The sequence below is a fragment of the Rhinopithecus bieti genome, unplaced genomic scaffold (genome assembly GCF_001698545.2).
Source record: "Rhinopithecus bieti isolate Rb0 unplaced genomic scaffold, ASM169854v2 scaffold_10706, whole genome shotgun sequence".
In the NCBI taxonomy this organism is placed as follows: Eukaryota; Metazoa; Chordata; class Mammalia; order Primates; family Cercopithecidae; genus Rhinopithecus; species Rhinopithecus bieti.
In genome coordinates, this window is record NW_016806811.1 from 1,645,677 (window position 1) to 1,662,631 (window position 16,955).

General features: G+C 36.5%; 1 long non-coding RNA gene across 1 annotated transcript in view; it reads left to right on the plus strand.

Moving 5' to 3' along the window:
- LOC108533194 (uncharacterized) overlaps positions 1-16,955 on the plus strand; it is a 320,686-nt gene that overhangs the window by 139,760 nt on the left and 163,971 nt on the right. Inside the window, exon 2 of the long non-coding RNA XR_001886679.1 lies at positions 3,924-4,026. This is a non-coding gene — a long non-coding RNA (uncharacterized LOC108533194). The remainder of the gene's footprint in view (positions 1-3,923; positions 4,027-16,955) is intronic.

Below are 16,955 nucleotides of genomic sequence, written 5' to 3' on the forward strand. Positions count from 1 at the left end.
TTTTTTTTTTTTGGCATTCACACAATGTGCGTATCTTTGAACATTTGAATATTGTCATTCACTATCAGAACTGGAAGAGGTCTTACAAAGGCCATCTCAAGCAACCTCCTACCAGGGAAGAGATTTTTCTTCATCATTTGTCATAGAATCTTACATTTAAAAATCTATAAATAGGAATATATTGTAAAATTTCTTTAAAACACAGAACACATCCTATAGAGACTGGCATCTGAAAATTGCTTGAGTTAAGTTACGTAAAATGCCTGAGGTAGTGTAAGGTAAAGGTTGAATCCTCAAGTAAAAGTGACAGGAAATATCAGCAGTGGAAGATTGCTGGGTGCAAAGAATGCCTATGTTACCAGCTATTTTCTTCCTGTTAAAAGACTTATTTCCCCTCCTGTGAGTAGATCTGATCCCCACCCAGTTTTTTCAACCAGCCAATTATGATTACTTCTTCTAATATTTTCTCTGCTTCACTGACCTGTAGTCATTACGTAAAATCATTAACACCAAACACAGTAAGCCCCATTAATTCACATCTGGGGATGGCTGGGCAAAAGAGCTGAGTAGGTTGTTGTTTGTGCTTTCAAGGTGAGAAGAGATTGAGAACTAGATGTAATCCCCAAGCCTGATCAACTCTTCAAACAGATTCAAAAGAGAGTTACATAAAAGGAATAGTTGGGGTAGTGAATTGGACTGGAGTATGCATTTGCTTTTGGAATTGTTATTTTTTTGTCTGTCTTGCTAACTTTTTTTAGTAAGAGTTGTTCTTTAGGGTTCCTTATTCTTAGATACATAATTTGGTTTAGTCAGAAGGTCCAAATGACTTAGCCAGGGCTGTGTGAGGCCTATCATGTGGGAAGATGCCCCTTTGAATTAGACATGGCCCTGGGTTCATCTTAATAAATATGCTCCATGGGATTACCAAGGAAAAAGCAATCCAAAGTCTGAAAAGTCAAGAGAATGAACTACACGGATACATGAACTTTGACTGTTTTCTTTCCTCACTTTAAACCTCTACCCTACAGTACAGTGGTCTAGGTTACTATTGGTCTTCACTTAAGACAGACCTCCTCCTTCTGGCACAAGAATGAGGCTATTTGCATAACCCTGAAGGTTGAACTGTATAGTCAACATAGATTAAGTTCATGTTTGTATACAAGGCACTAAGGTAATGTGGAGATGATGGAGATGTGGTAATGATGGAGATGGTGGAACTCCTTGTACTACCCTTCCCTGGTTCCTTCCTTCAGGCTCATTTCTCTTTCTGATCCACCTTTCAGGCACTCCTGTGCTCCCACACATTCTCTTTGTTGTTCTTTGCTTCTATTAGCTTAAGTCAATTATCTTTCACTCTAGGTTTACAAGTGAGTCTTGCCATGGTTGTCATACTCAGGGTGCTCATGTTTCAGCAATTCTTTGTAGCACTTTTGAAAAAAAATGAGTGTTTTATAAACTGTTAATAGGTATTCTAAGAGGGATCTATGGTCAAACATGTTTGGCAAAGCTACATTGTACATCTCTCTCTATACAGATTTTACTATTAAAAGGTCTAAAACATCTCAAACAAATTTAAGCAACAGCAGAAAGAATAGTTAGGTAATTTCTTGGCTCAGGCAACTGGGAAATCCAGAGATAGAACTGCCCTCAGGTACTTTGCCAAGAGCCCAAGGAATGTCATGAGGTCTTCTTTCTGTCTCTTCACTGACATCCTACCACAAAATGTTTTAGCTGTGCTTGTGTCTGTGAATTTTGTAATTTTCTTGTGTTGATGACTTTCTATCATTCAATGGCATGATGGTGGCCATGAGGCAGAGAGAAGAGTGTATCACAGAAATATTAAGGCTAATATCATCTTAGTTTAGTGGCCTCCTAGATGAAATAGTCTTTTCAACCAGAAAAATGCATGCAAAATCTCAGAACAGGCTCTTACTTGCCTAATTTGGATTATCGTCTAAACCTGGTATGTAGTCTCATAGCCAGCATAACTGGGGTATTATGATTTGCCAGGATTTGGTTCCAAGGCTGTGTCTTGTGACCAGGGCATCAGCTTATTATGACTGGAAAGTTCATCAAGATCGGATAGAAAAAGGGGAAACTCATCAGGAGAAAGAGGCTATTCTTGACAGAAGTGGGAAAAGGGATGCTGTGTACATAAAAACAACAAATGTCTCTAAATACTTTTGCATATTGGAATTACCTGGGAGATTTAAATAATACTGACATACAAGTTGACCCCCAGTGATTCTGATTTAATTTATCTAGGGTATGGCCTGGGCAATCAGGTCTTTAAAAGTTCCCCAGATGATTCTAATGTGCAGTGATCGCTGAACGCCCCTTGTCTGGTTGCTTTTCAGGTGATTATTTTACACATAACCAAAGATTAATCCTTCTAAATCTCAGTCCTCTGGTCTAAACAAACCTCTGACTTTGAATGAATGCATTCAGGACCAATGAAATTTGATTTCAACTTCCCTTTCCAATCTCATTCCACTACTAATTTATTTATACCTTGTGCTCCAGCAAATGTGGCATGCTTACTGGTGCCCAAGTATCTGTAAAACACCTGTAGTTTCCTATGGATAATTTCACATTTTTTTTCAAGTTAGAACAGAGCAATCCAACAGATTTTTTTTTTTTTTTTTGCAATGATGAAAATGTTCTACACTGTGCAATTTGGTAGCCATTAGTTACATGTGGCTACTGAGCACTTGAAATGGGCTCAATAATATGACTGAATTTTTACTTTTATTTCAGCTCAAGTTAAATAGTCACATGTAGTTAATGGTTACTTTAACAGAACAGGCAGAATGTCTTATTCTGTGCATCTCAATCAACATTCTGTAAAAGTGTTCAAGGTTCATGGTGTGTAACCCACTGTCCTGAAGATTTCCCGGATATTTCCAGCTAAGGGACTCCTCTTCTTGTTAATTACTCAGGACTTTTTTTTTTTTTTTTTTTTTTTTTTTTTTTTTTTTTTTTTTTTTTTTGAGACGGGTCTTGCTCTGTTCACCAGGCTGGAGTGGCAGTGGCCTGATCTCGGGCTCACTGCAGGAGCTGCGCCACCTCACCGGGTTCACGCCATTCCTCCTTGCCTCAAGCCTCCTGAGTGGAGTAGCTGGGACTACCCGCGCCCGTCTAAAGTTTTTTTATTTTATTTTTTGGTATTTTACTAGAGATGGGGATTCACTGTATTAGCCAGGATGGTCTTGATCTCCTGACTTCGTGATCCACCTGCCTCAGCCTCCCAAAGTGCTGGGATTACAGGTGTGAGCCACCGTGCCCGGCCAATTACTGAGGACTTTAATTGGACCATAAACGTGACACTTATCTATACTGCCTCATTGCTTTTCCTATTATTGCTCTTGTCTCCAACCTTGCATCCCCAAATGTTAGAAATTTCCTGAAATCAGGAACTTATTTGAGGGCTTGTGTTTAATAAAATCTCAATAAGCATGTGTCAAATAAAAGGCAAAATTGTACCAAGCATAAACGTGTACATACTTACGCACTGTAGATGTACAAAGACACATACATTACTGGACAACAGATACATACACATAGAGGTTCATATGTTCAAAAGTGTTGCTGGTTAGATAGGATGGCACATGTCATGGCTGTGTGAGAGAAACTGGATCAGTAGAATAGATAGGAGAGGATGACTTACCTGTGAAATGACCACAGGGTGCTTGCCTAATTTATTTGGCTGGGAGGTAAAAATAATTGTGGTGATCAGAAGTACAAATGATTTTTATTAAAGTAAATGAGGAGGGGTGGCCACTCAGAATATACTCTAAATTCACAGTTCAGGAAAAATTCTGGGATCTGTCCTGGTAAAATAGTTATAAATTCATCCTGACTCACACTTTTTTCCAGAATGAATTTATAAAATGATGAACTCTCACTTCCAAAATTTTCTGCAGATGCCACTGTTGCTGGAGAAATGTCACTGCTAGAGAATGGAAGACTATTATTCCAAAGGGTATTTGAGACTGACTGAATCAGGTCTGGAACATTATTGAAATGGTAAGATAAACTCAAGTACTTTCTGGGAAGAGAAAAATCCTTTTTAGAAAACATGGTCCCTTCTGAATTATGGGCAAATGTCATCGACCTGTTTTCAATGAAACTTTATCTACTAACAGCGAGGAGATGGGACAAAGCTCTGAGCTCCCCGCCCCTGGGAGTCCTGCAGCTGAGGTTTCTTTCCCTTGAGATCGTGGGTAATGGAAACAGCTGAAGTTAGAGGTCATTAACATTTTGAGAACACCGCAAACTGACAGTGTGTTATGTTATGACATTTCATCCCAAGACACTTAATCTCTTTTAATTAGTGTTTATGTTGGTAATACTTCACAGTTATTTCCTTTTGCATAAAAATGGAACACTTGGGCATGTCATTAACATAAGACTGATTTGCTTATTATCCATAGTAATTGTTTCTAGATCTTTTCCTCCTTTCCTTCCTCCTTTCTGTGTTCTCTTCATTGATTTTGACCTTTCTTTCATTCATGCTAGTTTTGAAAACATTTCCCGTTTTTTCCTTTACTGATATTCGACCTAGCCAGTTCGTTGGTTGGGGTTCTCATACCATATTCTTAGTAAACTTTAAGTGTATGGTTTGGAAGAGAGCCCATCTCACCTCTCTGAAAATGCTCATGGCACCCTTGCTGTTGGTTAGAAACAACTTCTTCTCTGAACGATGTTCCACGGATGACTCAGCTGCATAAAACTTCCCTCTCCGCTGCTTTCCTCCTCTCCTCGGCTTAGGATATTATTGTAGCTTCTGGCACCTGCCTTCCTGCTTCCATTTATCTTTCCTGCTTATGTGCCAGGTACAGTACTTTGTCTTCCTTTAAAGTTACTTAAGCTTTTCTTGCCCCAAAAACCTCTTCATTAAATCCAGAAATGATGAGTGTTGATTATTTTTACTAGAGAAGTTATACATTCCTTTGCATAAAAAAGTAGATGCACATTTTATTCCATGAACTAGTGAAAATTCCACGCAATTTTTTACTTTTAAATAAATGAACATAATTTTTGTTATAAATCTTTGTTTTGCTATGTGATTAAAACCTAATCTCAGTTTAGGCAGAGTTTCTCAGCCTTGACACTATTGAGATTCAGGGCTGGGTAATTCTTTCAGAAACTGTGTATTATAGAATATTTAGGAGCATCTCTGACCCATGTCTGCCAGATACCAGGAGCACCTCCCAGCTGTAACAACCAGACACATCCTTCAGAGATTGCCAAATATCTGCTGAGAGGCAAAATAGTTCCCTGTTGAGAACAGCTAGTCTAGTGGGGTTCCCCTCCCTTTCTCTGGGTTTGTCTATAATGGAAGGCAAGGACTAAGGGAAAGAGGGAGGCCGGTCCTTGAAATCATTCTGCATTCACACAGCTGCATCTACAGCATCCCATTCCCACTGTGACCATGAGCCCCTGGTGCCTTTACCTTGATCTCACTAAGGGCTCTCGGAGCAGCTGCCTCTACTCTGCTCTCAGGCATAAGGAAACCTCCTGTTCCTGGTAGGGCTAGAAGGTACACTGGTAAGTAGCCTTAGGCTTGTCTGTAGTGCTGTTTTAGGGAGCCAGGCTGAGGGACAGGAACACTGAGATTTTGCTGGTTCCAGACTGTCCCTTGGGGTTAGGGGCTCAGTTTGGTCTGGTCTTGAATTCCTGATTCTCTGTGGACTTTCCAACAGAACACCCAACTCAGGAGCCTGACATCACATAAGCTCTGTTTCTGCTGTGACTTTCCTTGTTCCTTGCAGGCCTGCCGCCCTTGTGTAGTTTGAGGACAAGGAAGCCTGGAGTTTCATCTGGTTTTCCAAATATAATGTTTTATGCCCTAAAAGTTATGTATTTCGTAGTTGTGCTTTTGACACCAACCTAGTATTTTTCTCTGTTTTTCTGCTGCATTCCTTCCTTGAGGCAATGAATTCTGGCAAGCAACGGGTGGAGAAAAGGATACAAGAAAATAAGAGAAAAAAGTTTTGGTTGAAATCAAGTTCATAACATTCTTACCCTGTTTTTAAAATTTGAGATTCCTATGCCTCTTTTAAAAAATGAGTTTCTTCTCATATGTATATTCTGTGTAATATTTTCTTGTGGTTTTAGATACAGAAAATATTTCTCTGTGAAATCATTCTCTTAACTTTATTCACATAAATTCTTTATTTTGATGTGACTAAATCAATTAATTGATGTTTTTGGAGTTTTAAGAAGTTCTTCCCTTACCCTAGGGCACATTACCTTTCATCTTTATAGTTTTCCTTGATTTATTTCTTTAATGTATCTGAACTCCATCCTTTTATGTGGTAATAGGTGTGAATTTTTCTCCATAATGAGCAATTTTGCTATCATAATTTATGGAACCATCTGATTTGCAGTGCCATGTTTATTACATATTAAATTCTGAGATACAAATCTATCTCACAGAAATCCTGGTCTGTAGGTCAGTTTTGTTGCTTTTTGTATCAATATCATACCGTTTCTTAGCACAATAAACTTGTAGCTATTCTTAATAGCTGTTAGGCCAAGTTTTTTTATCTCCTTTGCTTATCATGTTGATATTATCTAGAATTATAATTCAAGGTTGCTTTTAAACAAATAAATACAGATTATCTGTTAGACTACACACCAGTATTTTGGTGGAGTAAATAAATGGAAATGAAAGCAGTAGAAAGTATTGAACCTATTGCATTCTGGGCCACAGCATAAACATTGAGTAGAAATCACTATTAGACTGGGAGAAGAAACTCCAATTTTGAGGCTACAAGGATTAAGCTGCATAACTAAGAAAGCATTCACCTCTAGAAATTTTAAAATTGAAAACCATAACAAATGAATGTAAAACTTAACTAAAGTGTTGCATAGTGTAATAGAAGCATCTAAATGGAGAATTCATTAATTGTAATATAGATCTGGAAAATTTTTATGGAATGCAGAAGACAGAGGCCAAAGTTGGAAAATAAGAGGGGTTGATAAACATAGATATTGAAATGATGGCAAATAGGTATCTAATCAGTATTCTAGAAGGAGAAATTTATAAAGTATACATAAATCAATAATAATAATAATGCCCAACTTGTAGAATAGAAACAACACAACAAAGAGCTAAATGTTTGGGAAACAACAGCAGCAAACAGTGAGGGAATGAATGGGATTACCTTAGAAGGTTCTTTTGTTCTTGGGCTGCGGGTAAGTATACTGATCACAGTTAGACTTTGCTAAGTATGAATATTAAAACTTCAAGGATAATCACAAAGAAAAACTGAATGTTTATATTCCAAAATTATAAAAGAATAAAAAGAAAACTGGGGAAAACCCCAATCAATCTAGAACAAGGCAATTGTAGAACAATTCTTTTTTTTTTTTTTTTTTCTTTATAGACCTAGTCTGTCTCTGTTGCCAGGCTGGAGTGCAGTGGTGTGATCTCGGCTCACTGCAATCTCTGCCTTTCAGGTTCAAGCAATTCTCCTGCCTCTGCCTTCTGAGTAGCTAGGATTACAGGAATGTGCCACCACACCCAGCTAATTTTTATATTTTTAGTAGAGACCAGGTTTCACCATGTTGGCCAGGATGGTCTTGATCTCCTCACCTTGTGATCTGCCCACCTCGGCCTCCCAAGGCGTTGGGATTACAGGCATGAGCCACTGTGCCCGGCCAAAACAATTCTAACTGGAGGGTCAATAAACTGACAAAGTCTCAGCATTTTAGATTTTTACATAAGCAAACCAATGCACAATGTAAGCAGTACAACAAAACTAGAGACTTTACCTATCAGAAGCCACCGACTCACCTCTACCTAGGTATTTTCCACTCTAAGCCATCAAATAGATTCTCTTTGCCTTCCTTCCATGTCAGCCTGTCAAAGCCTGCTGCCCATGCTACTGCAACTGAGCTCTCTGAACTCCTTCTGGTTCTGAGTGCTACCCTATGCATGAATCATCTGCTACTCAAATAAACTGTGTTAAATGTATTTTCTCTAAAGTTTTTCTTTTTAATTTAAGAAGAAAAAAATCACAAAAATTGATACAAAGAGAAAATACAAAATAAAGCAATAAGAAGAAATCCAAATATATCGGGAAACACTATGAACTGGCATAGGTTGTTGTTAGACTTACCTAATACAAAAGCACACAATGAAAAAGGAGAAAACTGACAAGGCTATTGTAATGAACTCTATAAATTTGCCTCTTATTAACCTAAAAAACTAGCAATTTCATATTGTTCTAATGTAACAGTATAAGACAACATAGACCTTAAGACATTAAGACAGAAACATTTGAGATAAAGAGTATCATTGTATATTGACGTAACTTGGAATCCACTAGGAGAATATAATACTTCTTAAGAATATAGTAGCAGAGATTAAAAGCATATGAAGCAAAAAATTGACAAAATTACAGGGAAAAACAGAAATATCCAGGATCGTAGTGGGAGATTTTAACACCACTCCCTGTCATTGATAATTGAACAATGCAAGTATATGAAAGATTTGAATAATACAAAAGAAAAATAATCTAGCAGACATGCAAAATATTTTCTGTTGGAAAATAGACATGTTTTCAAGACCACAAAGAACATTTTTTGAAATAAATCATATTTAAAACCATAAATCAAGCATCAGTAAATATCAGGGGACCTGTATGATAGAGATAGAGGTTTTTTACCATAGAGCAAGTCAGTCTCAACAAATTTTAATAAATCAGAATTATACAAACTATATTTCTGACCACAACACAGTTAATTAAGAAATCAATAATTACAGAATAATTTTCAAAATCCCACACTGTTAGAAATTAAAATAATCTTTGAATAATCAGTGTTAAAAGTTTGAAAGAGAACAATTGAACAAACTCAAAATAGAGGATAGCATATAATACAGACAGGAGTATAAGTCAATGAAAAAGGAAACATCTCTTAGAATTAATAAAAGCAAAAACTGCTTCTTTGGAAAGAAAAAAAATGAAATCATCCAAGCATTGACATGATTGATGTGCAAAAAGAAAAAAGACTTAGATAAACAGTATGAAATATAAAAAAGAGATCTCATTAGAGACAAAACAGAGTTAAAAGATATTTGAGAACACTGAAAATCTTTAAACTCAAAATTAAAACTGAAGGTGGAATAGACAAACCTAGGAGGAAAATGTAAAACTGATTCAAGAAGAAATATAAATCTTGAATAGATTTATAACCATAAAATAAATGGAATTAATAATTAAAATCTTCCCAAAAGAAAATGCAAGGTCAAGATGATTTCTGAGTGACATCTATAAAACAAATAAGAATACATACCAGCAATAATATATAAATTATTCCAGAGCCTGGTAAAAAGAAGGGCACATTTTCACCACATTTTCTAAAGCTAGACAAATGGTAACAACAAGTCCAAATAAAGACAATGCAAGAAGAGTGATTATAGGCAAGCTCCATAACATGCACAGAATCATAAATGCAGCATTACCACATAAAATCCAACAGTGCATTTAGAAAGATAAGCTATCACTTTTAATTTGTATATGCATCCCAGTCATGCAAATGTATTTTAACATTAGGTAATATAGGTAATATATTAACAGATTAAGGGGAAAATGATTAATATTTACAGCAAAACATTTGATAAAATTCATTCATAATAAAAAAAATCCTGAAATTTTGGAATAGAAGGCATCCTTTGTAACCTGACAAAAGGATCTATCAGAAATCTATGGTAAGCATTTATATTCAATAATGAAATACTAACATGAGGAATGAGACAATTGAGCACCATCACTACTTCTATTTATTATTGTTCTTTACATTGTAAGTTGTGGATTTGAGAAGGAAATCTAATCTAAAATGATTGAAAAGGAAAAAGCAAAACTATCATTGCTTTTGTACATAGTAAACCCAAAAGGATATACAGGCAAATTATTAGAAATAATGCAAGTTTATAAGGTTCTCGGATGTAAGATGAATATCTAAAAGTAGCAATAGTGTTTAAAGATCAATTAAAGAGATAACTTTCAGCATTACACAATTAACATATATACGAATAAATCAAAGATGTACAAACCCTATTGAAAAAATTTAAACCTTATTAAAAGACATTAAAGACCGTGTGTGTGTGTGTAAATGAACACATAAACATATAGCATCTTCATGGTTAGTAATCAAAGTAATAAACATGGCAACACTGATCTGTAGATTAACCTGATCTATATATTAATCAAAACACCTGTTGTATTTCCCATGAAACTGTCTGAAGCTAAAATTTTATAGAAGAGCGAATATCCAAGTAAAGGGAAAATACTCTTGAAGAAGATTACAGTGTGAGAATTTGGTTTACCTGATGCCAAGATTTCCTATAAAGCTGTGTTAACTCAGTGTTGGAATGACACAGAGATGGACACATAGACCAATAGAAGAGAAGAGAGCCCATAGAGAGACCTACACATGTATGAAAACTTGATACGTAACAATTGCCACACTAGATCCACGAGGAAAAGATCGACTATCTAATAATCTTTTAGAACAAGATCAGCACATTTATTACTAACTGATCAGATAGTAAAAGTTTTTGAATTTGTGGGCCATATGGTCACAACTATCAGCTCTGTTCTTGGAATGCAGAGGTGGCATAGATATTATGTAAAAGGATGGTTGTTGCTGTGTTTCCATATACTGTATTTACAAATGTGAGCTGCAGTTTGCTTATTGCTGTTTTAGAAGGCAATACAAGAGAGTATCTGTAATCTCAGCATAGCGAAAGCAAGAAAACAGCTCAAAAACATTGATAAATTCAACATTAAAAAGAAGAATCTCTATTTTTCAAAAGATTTCATCAAGAAAGCTACAAAGCCCCAAACTAAGATATTTGCAACAGAGAAATAAATTAAGAATTAGTATTTAGAATATATAAAGAAGTCCTATGAAGTAAAAAGAAAATTCAAATAACAATCCAATAGAAAATTGAGCAAAGTATATAAAGAGGTATTTCACAGAAGTAGAAACACAATGGACATTAATTACATAAAACAACAATAAACCTCATTATGGTAGTGCAATTTAAAAGTGCAATTAGTTATTATTACACATTTGCTCTACTGATATACAAAATCTTACCATATGTAGTGATGGCAAGTATGGGAATCAAGGGAACTCTTAAATGTTGCCAGAGAGAGTGTACACAAGATATAATAATACTTTTAAAAACAAGTTGGCACTATTTTGTAAGGTTGAAAATGCATGGCCGGGCATGGTGGCTCATGCCTGTAATCCCAGCACTTTGGGAGGCTGAGGTGGGTGGATCATCTGAGGTCAGGAGTTCAAGACCAGCCTGACCAACATGGAGAAACCCTGTCTCTACCAAAAACACAAAATTAGCCAGGTGTGGTGGCACATGCCTATAATCCCAGCTACTCGGGAGCCTGAGGCAGGAGAATCACTTGAACTTGGAAGACAGGTTGAGGTGAGCTGAGATTGTGCCACTGCACTCCAGTCTGGGCAACAAGAGCAAAACTCTGGCTCAAAAAAAGGAAAAAAAAAGAAAATTCATGAACTCCATACTGAGCAATTCTATTCCTGCATGTGCTATATATTATAAAGAAATACTTGCTCTTGTATCTAAAGATAGGTACAGGAATATTTGTATCAGCATCATATTAGCAACAAACTGGTAATAACACAATGTTCTTAGAAAAATTGATGAATATATTATAGAATATTCATATATTGGAACATCTATTCAGCAGTGAAGATGAACTACAGCAATGTGAGTCAACATGGGTGAATATTAAAAAGTAATATTAAGTAAAAAAAGCAAAACACAAGAATATAAGGTATAAATTTTATAAATTTCAAAAATAAGCAAAACTGAAAATATATTGAAAAGAAACATAAAGATGTGATTAAAAATGAAAACTCAGGCTGGTGGGTCCTACTGATGAAGAGTGAGGAAGGAGGAAAGGATGATGAATAGCACTGATACTTAGTTTTTTGCTTTATTTTATGTTCATAACTTGCATATATTTTATACATTCTTTTGCATATCAAATATTCCAAAATATAAAATTCTGAAACACAAATCTTTTATCTCCATTAAATTGACAAAAATTTGTCCACATGTGCTATTTTTTTCTTTTATTTCTTTTTTAAAGATAGAGTTTCTTGCTGTCACTTAGGCTGGAGTACAGTGGCATGGTCATAGCTCACTGCAGCCTTTACCTCCCAGGCTCGAGTGATCCTCCCATTTCAGCCTCCTGAGTAGCTAGGGATACAGGTACATGCCACCACATCCAGCTGATTTTAAAAAAACATTTTTTTTGTAGAGACAAGGTTTGTCTATGTTGCCCAGGCTGGTCTTGAACTCCTGGGTTCAAGCAATCCTCTGGTCTCAGCCTCCCAAAGTGTTGGGATTACAGACATAAGCCACTGTGCCCAGTCTGTTTTTCCAATATTCGAAGATAATTTTTCTTGAAAATCACTTTCTATCCCCTTTCCCCACCTTTTCATTACTGTGCTTATATTCATCCAAATTGTATTGTTTTTATATTGGTACTTTAATTTTTTTAACTGTTTACTCCACTTGATGGTAAGGTCCCCATGAAATGATTTTTCAGTTAATGCCATCATATCCATTTTCTGCACTTCTTAGCTCTGCACTATATACCCAGAGGCCAAAGCCTATATCACTTTGGTCTCCTTGCTCTCATATTGCTCTCATATTTCCAATGGAAAGTTCTGGTTGGAGAATGGAATGAGAAAGGAGAGAGATATTGGGATGTGTGTCCCCTCAGTGTTCTTGTCTTTGAACAGTATCTCTATTCCTCATGACTTCCAGGCAGCTCTTGCTCCACATCTGAAAGTCTCATTGAGTTCTGTACCATGTACCGCTTGCCACTTCAACATTGGGCGTGGTAGCAGCTTCTCACTGTTGCTGGTCTTGGGGTCTCTCAGTTTCCCCTGTTTATTTCCTAAACATTTTCTACCATATATAAGTAGCTCTTTCATCAAAACCATTAAATTTATAGCATCTGGGGTAAATTTTTATTCTTGCCAGAATCTTGTTATCTTCTTGGTCTGTTGTATTCACTGCTGTTTCCTCAACATCTAGAATAATACCTAACAGAGTAGGAACTTAAAAGGGACAAATCAATGAACTCATGGTCACTAGCCAGTTACCACATGATTTTGCCCCAGCAGCAGCAACCGATTAGGTCAAATTAAGGTTGGGAAATTGATGATGCTCTACCTCCTGGCTAGCAATAGCCCAAGATGGTCTGGCATAAGAGCTTGGCCAAAGCTAAACGATAGTGACTAACACACCAAATTCTCTTCCTTGGAGAATTTCAATGCAAAATACATATATATATATATGTTTCAGTTAATAGTGAAGGGTGAAGGCTGATGTTGAAAACGACGCAGAAGACAGATACCAAAGACTTTAAGATGGCATTCATCATGAGAGGCTATAAATATCTAGAGGCTGCCAGTACATTCAAGTTCAAAGTACAGACATCATGACTAAGCAGAAACTAAACAATATCCAGCAGTAGAGACTCAGAGAGAAACCGAATCATCATATTGGCAAGAGACTGCCTAACTAGAGAATGACAAGTTAATGTTGTTAGTAAAATGACTGTGGACCCTAAATCATCTTTCCTCTCCTTTGACATCGAGACTATACCTGTTACAAGATTAGCAAGGATTCTCTTTGCTTTTTTTTCCTCATGTATTTTTTTTGTAACAAACCCCTCATTATTTCATGTTCCAGCAAATATAAAAAGCTAATGGAAAACCAAAGCTTCTGTCTTCCTGTTTGGTATTTCTTTTCTACCATATCACTGATACTTAGCTATCAATCAAATTGTAATCTTATTTATGATTTTTTCTTATTCTAGTTTAGTTTAGAGGAAGTTATAAAACCCATTATTTCATGGCTGGACCATACAATGATTGCTGCCCAATTTTGTTCTTTTCTTTCACATTATGTGTGAGTTTTGGAAAACACTGACAGCAACCAGAAGGTAATCCACAGGGTAAGCTCAAATTTGCCAAAACCCCACTGTATGTATGTTTACAGGTGATCTAAATTGTAAGTGGGAAAATAGAAACATACAAATATCTGGGTTGACAGTAAGGAGGATGACAAAAAAAGATTAGTAATTTCATTCTTCCTGATATCCCAAATTTTGAGCAGAATTGCTCTGAGAACAGAATCTCAGGAGGAATGTCAGCTTGGCAGGGGAACAAGACAGAATAAAATGATAACTCGTGAAGCAGGGACAGAAAAGATAGCAGCAACTTCAGGGCTGTGCAAAGGGCAGCCTGGCACAGGAAAGCATTCTTTGAGACAGGTTCATAAATGGTTGATTAGTATGACAGGAATGCAGGGGGATCATTTGTCTGGATTGTCCCAAGGCCCTTGACAGAATGTTTTCCCGAAGGCTCTTATACAAAAAGTGAATTCAAATTACTTTGAAAATTGGCTGATGAGTCCAAAGCAAAGAAAAAAAAAAAGATAAGTTGCAAATGTAGCCAGCTCTAGCAAAGTACCTGAAAATGACAAAGGAACTGATGCTAATTTTAAGTCTTTATCTTAAATTTTCAAAAGTTACCTGGAAGTAGTTTATTAAAAAAAATGTGGTGACTCAGACTTACTGTATATTCAATACTGAGTTAGGTACCCTGAGTGCAGTGGCCATATATGCTGAGCCAAAATGAAGAATAATTTTATGTCGCTTCTGGATGCAAGAGGTGGGAACAAGCATGAGTGACTCTTAGAAACAGAATGTCAACATCCCAGGAATATTAGCTGTGAGCTTTCATCCTTTAACAGATAGCTATGGGTAAGAGGAGTCTGTTTACTAGAGGTAAGTTGGGAGAACTTCTATTGTTTTGTAATTATAATTACATTATTAACAAATGATATAAAAATAATTAATATGGTCTGAAAGAGTAAATACAACAGATTCTGAAGAGCCGCCAATATTTAGGCTACAGAGGACTTGACCCTCTGGATCACATACTGATCTTAACTTCAGGGGATGACTATGACTTTCAGATGAAGAACAACAGCCATTATGTCTGTGAATCAAGATCCTTTGTATACTACTCATTCAAGATTAGGTTGACTTTTTTAAATGGTAAACTGAAGATGGTTTCTGGTGCAAATGGATTAAGTGTAAAATTCAAATAGACTTGTGAAATTCACAATGATTTACACTTTGATACGAATGGTGTTAATGAAAATAGCATTATAGCACATTTAAAGGTTTTCAGGAACATTATCTCATTTGAGTCTTGCACCCCTATGAGCTCAGTACTCAGTCATTACCCTAGTTTCAAAGATGAGAAAAGTGAGGCCCCAAGAGATTAAGTGATTTTTCTAAGGTTTTACAATATTGATAATGGTAACTCAAATCACATTATTCTACATTTTCTATTTCCTTATCGTAGCTTGTCATATAATAAAGTATCTTGAGCAGGAAAGCTCAGTGGGGAGCCAAGCAATGAGTTACTGTTAGATTTTTTTCCCTTAACTCCATTGCTGCATGCTTACTACACTAAAAATGTATTTATGTCAGTATAGGTTTGTCTTTTCTACCAGACTGAGCTGCAGGAAAACAGACATCAGCTCCTTTTTGAATGCCAGCCCTCCTTATCTAGTGCGAGTCTGCTGACATGTTAATGTGGCTGAGCTGAATTCTAAGACACGAAGTTTTATGCATTTTAAGATAAGAATATATTCTAGAAGCATGCTGTATTATTTCTAAACAAAATCTGTAATTTTGTGATAATGGAAGGAAGAAGAAAACTTGGGGATTGAAAAGGGAGAATATATCTTTATAACAGAATGATTTATATTCCTTTGCTTATATATCCAGTAATGGGACTGCTGGGTCGAATAATATTTCTGCCTCTAGGTCTTTGAGAAATTGTCACGCTGTCTTCCACAATGGTTGAACTTATTTACATTCCCACCAATAGTGTAAAAGTGTTCCTTTTTCCCTGCAACCTCACCAGCCTCTGTTGCTTTTGACTTTTTAAATAAATTTTTTATATTATACCTTTAAGTTCTAGGGTACATGTGCACAACATGCAGGTTTGTTACATAGGTATACATGTGCCATGTTGGTTTGCTGCACCCATTAACTCATCATTTACATTAGGTATATCTCCTAATGCTATCCCTCCCCCTCCCCCAACCCCACAACAGGCCCCAGGGTATGACTTTCCCTGCCCTGTGTCCAAGTGTTCTCATTGTTCAGTTCCCCGCTATGAGTGAGAACATGCGGTGTTTGGTTTCCTGTCCTTGTGATAGTTTGCTCAGAATGATAGTTTCCAACTTTATCCATGTCCCTGCAAAGGACATGAACTCATCCTGTTTTATGGCTGCACAGTATTCCATGGTGTATATGTGCCACATTTTCTTCATCCAGTCTATCATTGATGGACACGTGGGTTGGTTCCAAGTCTTTGCTATTGTGAATAGTGCCGCAATAAACATATGTGTGCATGTGTCTTTATAGTAGCATGATTTATAATTCTTAGGGTACATACCCAGTAATGGGATCACTGGGCCAAATGGTATTTCTAGTTCTAGATCCTTGAGGAATCGCCACAATGTCTTCCACAATGGTTGAACTAGTTTACAGTCCCACCAACAGTGGAAAAGTTCCGATTTCTCCACATCCTCTCCAGCTTCTGTTGTTTCCTGACTTTTTAATGATCACCGTTCTAACTAGTGTGAGATAGTTTCTCATTGTGGTTTTGATTTGCATCTCTCTGATGGCCAGTGATGATGAGCATTTTTTCATGTGTCTGTTGGCTGTATGAATGTCTTCTTTTGAGAAGTCTCTGTTCATATCCTTTGCCCACTTTTTGATGGGGTTGTTTTTTTTTTGTATATTTGTTTGAGTTCTTTGTAGATTCTGGATATTAGCCCTTTGTCAGATGAGTAG